This window comes from Lactuca saligna, chromosome 4, assembly GCF_052625555.1.
Source record: "Lactuca saligna cultivar CGN05327 chromosome 4, ASM5262555v1, whole genome shotgun sequence".
Classification (NCBI taxonomy): Eukaryota; Viridiplantae; Streptophyta; class Magnoliopsida; order Asterales; family Asteraceae; genus Lactuca; species Lactuca saligna.
In genome coordinates, this window is record NC_136420.1 from 32,097,170 (window position 1) to 32,106,749 (window position 9,580).

The following is a 9,580-nucleotide window of genomic DNA, read 5'->3' on the forward strand; positions in this document are numbered from 1 at the left end:
AACTAATAAAACAATGTTGAATACTCATCGGGAGTGTGTAAGATCCTTAAACAAGGCTTAACATGGTTTACGGACCTTGCATTGCGAAGCCGGACACTCACATTTGTCACACACGAAACCTCTCTCAATCGTTTTCACTCTATCTCTTCTTATCAAGAATCTCTCCTAAATCTCTCTAAGAATGTAAAATCTCTCCCAAATCTCTCTAAGAATGTCAAATCTCTCCCAAATCTCTCTAATAATGTCAAATCTCTCCCAAATATCTCTTCGTATGAGAAATCTCTCCAAGTATGTGAAATCTCTCCCAAATATCTCTTTGTATGAGAAATCACTCCAAGTGTGTGAAATCTCTCCCAAATCTCTCTCAAATCTCTTTCAAAAGTTCCTTGGACTTTTTATAGTATTTCGGGCCATCCCGAACCTTAACCGGGTAAAAAACGGCTTAAAACGGGGTAAAAACGAGAAAAATGGACCTTAGGAACCGAAACCTCCTTATAAGAGAGAAGCCTCTTAGGACCCGAAGGTCCTCTCAGGACCGAACCCGAGCCCAGGAGGAACCGAACCTGAGCCCAGGATGAACCGAACCCGAAGGTCCCCTCAGGGCCGAACCTCGCGCACCACCCGAACCCGAAGGTACTGTTCATCTACAGTTCATTCGGCTCATTTCGGGTCTGACATTTTCGCCTCTTATCTCCGGATCGAACCTCTCGCCTTCGCCTCTCACTTCCGGTTCGATCCCTTCGCTTCCTCGCCTCCCTTCGTTTCCGGCTACAGTCCTCAGCAAGGACCGAACCCCGGCCTAGGACCGACAGGTCTCGCTGGGAATGCTTTTCTTCCCGGTTTTCGCGTAGTTTTGCGTTTAAGGCCCGTTTTTAATTATTTTAACGCGGTATTTTCACCCAAAATTATATTTTAACATAATGAACCCTAAATATTCACAATTTAATCATATTTTCATGAAAATATTTATTTAAATAATAAAAGTTAGTGGGTAAAGTACAAAGAGGTGGAGTGTTGACTTTGCTTTACCTTATGACACAAGCAACCACTCCCACACCCACTCTATGACCAACCACACCTCCCCACCTTACCTAGGTCACTTCAATGCCCTTTACACTAAATTTCCACTCATTCCCACGTTTTTAGAGCTGGAACAAACATCCTCTCTCCTCATTTCTCTCATTTGCTCTCCTTTCACTAAGTATCAAACACCACTTTTCTCTCAAACTTTTTCTCCACCAAATTTGAGATTCAAGGCTGATTTTCAAGTGTTCTTCCACTCTTAGTAAGTATAATTCATCCTCCTTATGATTATTTCACTTCATTCTACTCAAATCATTGATTGCTTACACAAACTCCATAACTATGATGTTAGATTCTCGAAAATCTTCAAGGCATCTCCAAGTGTTCTTGAGTTAAACACTTCCATTCTTCAACAATCATCTACTGAAATCACTTAAGGTGAGTTCCTACCCCTACATTTTCATGTTTTCTCAAGTTTTCAGGGGGTGGGGGGAATACAAGTTAAAACACCAAGAACATAACTAAAATTTTCTAACAGCCTTCATCAGAAAATTTCAACTCCATTCACGGACTATTTTGGGCATCTTAAAAATTTTTGTTTTCAAAACTGTACAAGGTTCAAATAGTTCAAGTTCTTAGCTTTAAAATGACTACTTTCACATCTCCATACGATTTTTCTACAATTTATGGTGATTCTTACAAAACTGCCTATCATTTCAAACAACAATCCGGACCAATCTGTGATTATGGACTTATTCACCCAAGTTGAATGTCGTTAAAAATTGTGATAAAAATTATGAGTAAACTAGACACATTTTGTGAACTCTTAGAATTTACGGATCTAGTTTTTGACTTCGTATGATTTTTCTATGATTTTTCCAAAACAGTGCAGAATGGCTAAAGTTAGCCAACAGCATGTAAATATCATAACACTTTGTATTATGTTGAGCAAAGTGTATAATCATAAGTTCTAATTATTGAATGTGTTTCTTTGTTAGTTTATCATCATGAACTGAAACTAAGTCATTCATAATAAATATTATTCATTCAATTTAGAACACGTATATTAAACTATAAAAAGTATAGTTTAATAAATTCATAACACTAATACATTTCCATAAAAGAGTTCTTACATATTACAAACGTTTTAGATAAACTATAATAGGTATAGTTTATGATATATTGCATAACACACTCGTACTAAAAGAGTACATTCATACAGAAAAGATTTACACTCACACACCTTTTACGTAAACTTGTTACCCTAAATTGTGAGACCTTCTCTCTTTCCGTATGTCCGAGTGCGAAATATAATTCCTGGTAGTTATAATCAGAGTCTCTTGGAGGGAGAACATGATACTTGTATATAGATCTATATTGGGTTTGACACCCCACACCTTGCTGCTAGCTACAGTGGGAGCTGCAGGTCTACGGGTGACAAATGTCATTTCATTTTCGCGACGCCTGAGAAACGTCGTGGCAGGTTCACATAGTCATAGTATGATTATAGCGACTCACATAGGGAGATAACAATTCATAAAGTTTACGGGATTTCATAAAACCTAAGTAGGTTTTAGGTTGATTTAAATTCACATTTTATATCAATTCAAACTCATGACATTTCTACTAAGTAAGAATGATTTCTTATACATTTTGGTCTTTGGTCATAAGGCTACATTATACAGATTTTAAGGAAAATATCGGATTTTTCTGAACAAACGCGACATTTACATGAGAAAGACTTCTATTAAGTTTTATAGCAAAAACTTATGAACTCACCAACCTTTGTGTTGACACTTTTCAAACAACTTGTATTCTCAGGAAATCACTAAACAGGTAATCAAGTGCTTTTGAGGATGGGACGTTAAGGCGTCAAAGTTTTCATATTTTATCAACATATTGTAATTGATTTTGAAACATGTAATTCATACAAGTGATGTAAAATTTTCAATTATATATATGTTGGTTGTATTTGCTTAAATTACTATTGAAATTGTGGTTATGATACTATACATGAAGTCCTCCACCCCCGGACGTTTCCGCCATCCTTGGTTTGAGGGTGTGACATCGCCACGTTTAATTTCTCGGCCAGGTGATTTCTAGAGACGGTGTATCTGTAGATCCTAACAACATCGAAGCCATTCAAAATTGGGAAGTGCCCTGTAATGCTTCCGAAATTCGTAGTTTCATGGATCTTGCGGGTTATTACCAAAGATTCATTAAAGACTTCTCTCATATAGTTGTACCTCTTACTAGTCTTACTCGAAAGAAAGCAAAGTTCCAATGGGGTGAAGCCCAAGAAAAAGCTTTCTCGACTTTAAAAGATCTTTTGACTCATGCTACCATCTTATCACTTCCAGAAGGTGATGATGTGTCGCACCCCCAAACCAAGGATGGCGGAAACATCCGGGGGTGGCGGACTTCATGTATAGTATCACAACAACGAGTATAATAGTGCTCAAAGTAATTACAACCATCATAAATATAATTGAAAAAGTTACACCAAAGTATATGTTTACATGATTCAAATCAATTACATTATGATGACAAAATGAACTGTTTGACGATTTATCGTCCCATCCTCAAAACGCTGTTGATTTCCTGTTTCACTGAATTCCTGAGAATACAAGTTGTTTGAAAAAGTTTCAACACAAAGGTTGGTGATTTCATAAGCTTTTTAGATAAAGAGTTTGGAAACCGTTCCTTGTAATGTGTGGTGTGTTACCAAGAAAAATCCAATATTTTCCTTATAAAAGTTATGTGGTCCGAAATGTCGTGACCGAAAATGAACAAGTATTTGTCGTACTTAAAGATATAAAAGTGGTTTTAAATTTGCGTAAAACCCTTTCTGATTTGAGAAAAATCCCGAAATGAATGGTGTGTAGTCTTAAATACCAAGACTGAAAGTATACAACAATATATGTAATTATTGATATGAAAAGTGATTTTAAATCGACATAAAACCCTTTTTTGATTTATGAAAATCCCCGTAATGGATGGTGTGTAGTCTTAAATACCAAGACTGAAAGTATACAATAATAGCTGTAATTATTGATATGAAAAGTGATTTTAAATTGACATAAAACCCCTTTTTGATTTATGAAAATCCCCGTAATGAATGGTGTGTAGTCTTAAATACCAACACTGAAAGTATACAATAATATATGTAATTATTGATATGAAAAGTGATTTTAAATTGATGTAAAACCCCTTTTTGATTTATGAAAATCCCCGTAAACTTTATGTGTTGTTAACTTCCAATGTGAGCCGCTATAACCATACTATGACTGAATGAACCTGCCATGACATTTCTCAGGCGTCACGAAACTGAAATGACATTTGTCACCCGTAGACCTGCAGGTCCTACTATAGCTAGCAGTAAGGTGTGGGGTGTCAAACCCAATATAGATCTATACACAACTATCACGTTCTCCCTACAAGAGACTCTGGTTATAACTACCAGGAATTTAGATCCCACACTCAGACGTACAGAAAGAGAATGTCTCACAATTGAAGTAACAAGTTTACGTGTGGTGTGCGTGAGTGTAAAACCTTTTGATGTGGGAATAAAACCTTCCGAAATGTGTTTGATGTGTTAATGGAAACATAAACCATACCTATTATAGTTTATGAAAACGTTTAATGTAATACTAATAACTTTGTTTATTGTGGTTAACTACCATATTTGTGAAGGTAAACACCCTTTTGTTTACTGATATGTATATGTACTTTTTACTAAAGTGAAGCAACATGCATTATAACAACAAATTAATTACCACACTTTTGTAGGTAAAAATCCATTTGTTTTCTGATGTATGACTATATACTAAGTCGAAATATCATCTATTTGTAAGAACATATTTTCACATAAAGATATACACCTTGCTCAACATGTTACAAGGTGAAATGAAATTTATAGCAATTTTCTGTTGTTAACATTTTCTTTGACTGTTCTTATAAAATTTATAGAAAAATCATCGAAGGTCCAAATCAAAATCCGTAAATTTTGAGACTTTGGGAAATGAGTCTAGATTGTTCCTAATTTTTATTATAAATTTTAATGACCTTTATCTTGTGTGAAAAAGTCCATAATCACAGAATGGTCCAGATTGATGTTTGAAATGATAGGTAGTTTTGTAAAAATCACCATAAATTGTAGAAAAATCGTATGGAAATGTGCAAGTAGTCATTTTAAAGCTAAGAACTTTAAATATTTGAACCTAATACAGTTTTGAAAACTAAAATGTTTAAGTTTTCCAAAACAGTCCGTGAATGGAGTCCAACTTTTCTAATGAAAGCTGTTAGCAAAGTTTAGTTATGTTCTTGGTGTTTTAACTTGTATTCCCCCCCCCCCCCCCCCCCCCTTAAAACTTAAGAAAACATGAAAATACAGGGGTATGAACTCACCTTGAGTGATTTCAGTAGATGGATGATGGAGAAAAGAAGTGTTCAACTCAAGAACACTTGGGAGATGCTTGAAGATTTGAGGATCTAACAACAAATATGACGATATTTGTGTAAGCAATCTATGATTTGGATGAAGGATAGTAGAATATCTAAGTGTAGGAGGAAGATACTTACAAAATGTGGAGGAAAAATCTAAGATCAGCCCTTGAATCTTGAATTTTTAAGGATAGGAAGTGAGAGAGAATATGTTTGATCTTTGGTGGAAGAATGAGAAAATGAGAGAAGTGTGAGGAGAGAGGAGAGTTTTATAGCCTTTCACCATTTGTGTGGTTGGAAAAAGATGGAAAAATACAATGAAGTGACTAGGTATGGGCTGATGGGGAATAGTGACATTGAGTGGGTATGGGAGGTTGCTTGTGTCATAGATTAAAGCAAAGTCAACACTCCACCTCTTGTACTTCACCCACTCTTCTTGGATAAGGTTTATCCCCAAAAATGTGGATAGTTAGTAAATATGGGGCCTTATATGTTAAAATAAAGTTTTGGGTGAAAATCCCACGTTAAAACAATTAAAAACGGGCCTAAAACGCAAAACTAGTCGAAAACCGGGAAGAAAAGGGCTTCCAGCGAGACCTCTCGGCCCTGGCCGGAGGTTCGGTCCATTCTGGTGCTGGCCGAAAGCGAAATGAGGCGAAGAGGGTAAGGCGCGAAATGAAGCGAAATGGACCGAAGGTTCGGTCCAAAGGGAAGGGTTCGGTCCTTATGCGAGGTTCAGTCCGAAAGGGGAGGGTTCGGTCCTTATGCGAGGTTTGGTCCGAAAGGGGAGGGTTCGGTTCTGACTAGTTCGCTTCTCACAGATTCGCTTCTGATAGGTTCGCTTCTGATACTTTCGCTTCTGATGAGTTCGGTTCCTAAGAGGGGTTTCGGGTCCTTAAGCCCATTTTACTCGTTTTTACCCCGTTTTTGACCCAGTTAAGGGTCGGGATGGCCCGAAAGACTTCAAAAAGTTACAGAAACTTTTGAGAGAGATTTGGGAGAGATTTTACATTCTTGGAGAGATTTCTCATACAAAGAGAGATTTGGGAGAGATTTCACATACTTGGAGAGATTTTTCATACAAAGAGAGATTTGGGAGAGATTTCACATTCTTGGAGAGATTTCTCATACAAAGAGAGATTTGGGAAAGATTTGACATACTTGGAGAGATTTGGGAGAGATTCTAGATAAAGAGAGATAGAGTGAAAACGATTGAGAGAGGTTTCATGTGTGACATTTGTGAGTGTCCGGCTTCGCAATGCAAGGTCTATAAACCCCGTTAAGCCATGTTTAAGGACCTTACACACTCCCGATGAGTATGCACCATTGTTTTATCGGTTTAGTTCGTTACTTACCACAGGTTTAGGTTAAAGAAATCTAGATGTACGAACTTTTCAATTTATGACTTCTCATTAGAATAGCGAGTTGTATAGTATTTACCTAACATGAGCCCTAGTACACAAGGGTTAGTTGAGTTGATCGGTCTGAATTGTTGACTTTATTTGACTTTGACTTGAGCAGAATTTGACGGTTGTCACATGATGATTTCTCTGTGTATAGTGATGCTTCAATATTGGGACTCGGTTGTGTGTTGATGCAACGTGGAAAAGTGATAGTCTATGCTTCAAGGCAACTGAAAGAATATGAAAAGAATTATCCCACTCATGACCTTGAACTCGATGCTGTCGTATTTGCCCTAAAGCTTTGGAGACACTATCGTTTTGGTACGAAATGCCAATTGTTTACCGACCACAAAAGTCTCAAGTATATATTCAATCAACAAACTTTGAATATGAGACAACAACGAGCCATGGAGCTAATCAAGGATTATGACTGTGAAATCTTGTACCATCCTGGAAAGGCTAATGTGGTTGTAGATGCACTTAGCAGAAAGATTTATCGTAATAGTATGTGCTATACTATTACTCACACTACGGTGAAGTTCACTATTCTTGATGAACTAGAGAAATGGCAAGTTAAGGCCTTAAAGCCAGAAAATGTGAAGAAGGAAGGAATGGTAAATTATGTTGATGTTTTACTTGATGATCCACGAGGATTAAAAGTATTTAAGAATCGACTATGGATTCCAAAGATTGGTAGGTTAAGACAGAAGATTTTAGATGAAGCTCATAAGTCTAAACTATCAATACATCCCGGTACAAGTAAAATGTACTATGATGTAAGAACTGATTATTGGTGTCCTGTATTAAAGAGAGACATTGGAAGATATGTACAAGAATGCTTGATATGCTTACAAGTCAAAACAGAGCACCAAAAGCCTTACGGAACCCCAGAAAGTCTTAGTGTTCCTGCATGGAAATGGGAAGAGCTGTCCATGGATTTTATTACCAAATTTCCAAAGACTGCTAGACAGCATGATAGCATTTAGGTAATCATCGACCGCCTGACTAAGAGTGCACATTTTCTCGCCATGCGTGAAACGAATCCAATGGAGAAATACACACAAGTATACTTAGATGAAATTATTGCAAGACATGGTGTGCCACTAAAGATCATTTCCAATCGCGATACTCGCTTCACTTTTGGGCGAGTATGCAACGTGAATTAGGATCTCGAATTTCCCTCAACACAGCTTATCAACCCCAGATAGATGGTCAGACAGAGAGAACAATCCAAAAAGTAGAAGATATGCTTCGTGCATGTGTCTTGGAGTGATATAGGACACTTCAATCAAAATGTCACCATATGAAGCATTATATGGTCACAAATATCGTACACCATTATGTTGGCGTGATATAGGACAGAAGATCCTTGGAGGCCCTGAAATGATTCAAGACACCACCGACAAGATTCAAATCGTACGAGAAAGAATGAAAGCGGCCCAAGATCAACAGAAGTCCTATACAGAAAAGTGAAGACGACCCATAGAATTCCAAGTGGGTGATTTCGTAATGTTGAAGGTATCCCCATGGAAAGGCCTTATGAGATTTGGGAAGAAAGGAAAGTTGAGTCCTAGATTTGTTGGACCTTTCAAAATCATCCAGAGAAATGGAAAGCAAGCATACTGCTTAGAATTGCCTGAAGATTTGGAAGGTATTCATGATGTGTTTCATATGAGTTATATGCGCAAATGCTTGATCATCTATGATGAGACGGTTCCGTTGTCCGAGGTGAAATTAGATAATAAGTTAAGCTATGTCGAAGAGCCTGAAGAGATCGTGAATGAAAGAACAACTAAGCTACATAATAAATAAGTAGAATTGGTGCTTGTCAAATGGAAACACCATCAAGGCCCAAATTATACTTGGGAAAATAAGAAAGAGATAAGAGCGAAATATCCCCATTTGTTTTAATCGATGTAATTTCGGGGGCGAAATCCTCAAAAGGAGGAGGTATTTGTAACATACACGTTTTGAAATCGTGTTCTATAATGAATAATATTGTGAAATACTATGTGAATTTGAGTATTGAGTTCTAACAAATAGTTTTTACTAGAAATGAAGTAAAACTATGTTTAGAATCACTCAGAAAAGATTGGAAGTCTTATGAGATTCCAATTAAAAGCCAAATAGTGAAATTTAGCAAAAATATAAAATATAAAATAAGTAAAATTTTATTATTTAAATTTTTAAATAATTTCGTTAGAAACATTTAGGCGAAAACCTCATCGAAATCCGAGCAATAACGAAGAAGTTATGACCAATCGAAGAACTACGATAAAATCGGCACGACGCTGAATGACGTAAAAAGTGAGTTTCTGATAAACTACTTTTTAGCCTTAGTGATCTAAATGAAAGTCATAGTATTCGTTAAACCGAGTAGTTCGATAAAAGGAACGCCACTTCGTATGAGGAAGTTATGATTTTTCTAAGTTTCAGATTAGCAGTAGACAACTAAAAACTCGAATTTTAGATCGAGAGATATTTAGCCGATACAACCTAAACGAGAATCCAAGGTCTTCTCATTTATAGTACAACGGTAAAAATTATGACGAAAACGGATGTCGGATGAAGAAGTTATGAATTTTTAACGGATTTACCTATCTCGGTCTGTTAAAAATAACAATATAAAATTTAAAGTCAAAACTAGCCGACAAAGTCTAAACGAAAGTTGTAGAGCGTAAGTTTACCTACGCATGCATATAAAGAACGTA